This window comes from Penaeus monodon, chromosome 31 (assembly GCF_015228065.2).
Source record: "Penaeus monodon isolate SGIC_2016 chromosome 31, NSTDA_Pmon_1, whole genome shotgun sequence".
Classification (NCBI taxonomy): domain Eukaryota; kingdom Metazoa; phylum Arthropoda; class Malacostraca; order Decapoda; family Penaeidae; genus Penaeus; species Penaeus monodon.
The window spans coordinates 32,627,497-32,628,220 of record NC_051416.1 but is presented as its reverse complement, the minus strand read 5'-3'; the positions used below and the strand labels follow the sequence as shown (position 1 = coordinate 32,628,220).

The following is a 724-nucleotide window of genomic DNA, read 5'->3' as shown; positions in this document are numbered from 1 at the left end:
ACTGTGAGACGACCCAATAAAACATCCGATAAAATATTTAAGTATTTATAACATAGTACCAAATAAAAAAGGTGTACAGAAATCAAATGCATTAGCACACAAAATGGGTATCCTAGTCATGGGCGGGGGGCACCGGTTAATCATGGGAAGAGTAACAACTTGAAATCATATAATTAAACGTGTTATTCAAGGGTATTTACCTAATTGTTCAATTGCACTGCTTCTGGACTGATATATAGTTTACATGTTGCTGGAAGTTTGCTTCAATGCGTTTTATAATTGTAATAAAACCTATCCTTAGAAACTTCCAACTACCTAGTAATCTATAACCCATCTATATAAAAGATCTTTCATAAGTACGAGAATGTGCATGGAACTTAACAAATCGATCGATGCAAAACAAATCTCTTTTTATTATGAAAAGGTACATGTGAGGTATATATAAATATTGAATTATTGGAAAAAAAAATTGTATTCTGAATTCACAACTAGTTGCTCGCCTGTTTGAGTCACATTTCCCCGAAAAAGATGACGTGGAAATATACATTTGCTCTCCTCTCTTCAACCATGAGCATATTTGTTCTAAACGATTCGCTTTACTTAGCCTTCTTGATGCCACGATTTTGCGTGTAATCCTTGCGCAAGGGCCATGCTAATCTTCTCTGTATCGTTCCAATTTTAGTGTATGTACTGCCGAAGCAAGTATATCAGAGTTTTACTCTTG

The 724-nt window shown here is 34.8% G+C and overlaps 1 non-coding gene across 1 annotated transcript; it reads right to left on the bottom strand.

Moving 5' to 3' along the window:
* Positions 1-599: 599 nt before the first annotated feature.
* Positions 600-706, bottom strand: LOC119593220. The gene has a single exon (XR_005230520.1). It is a non-coding gene; the product is annotated as a U6 spliceosomal RNA (small nuclear RNA).
* Positions 707-724: the final 18 nt, after the last annotated feature.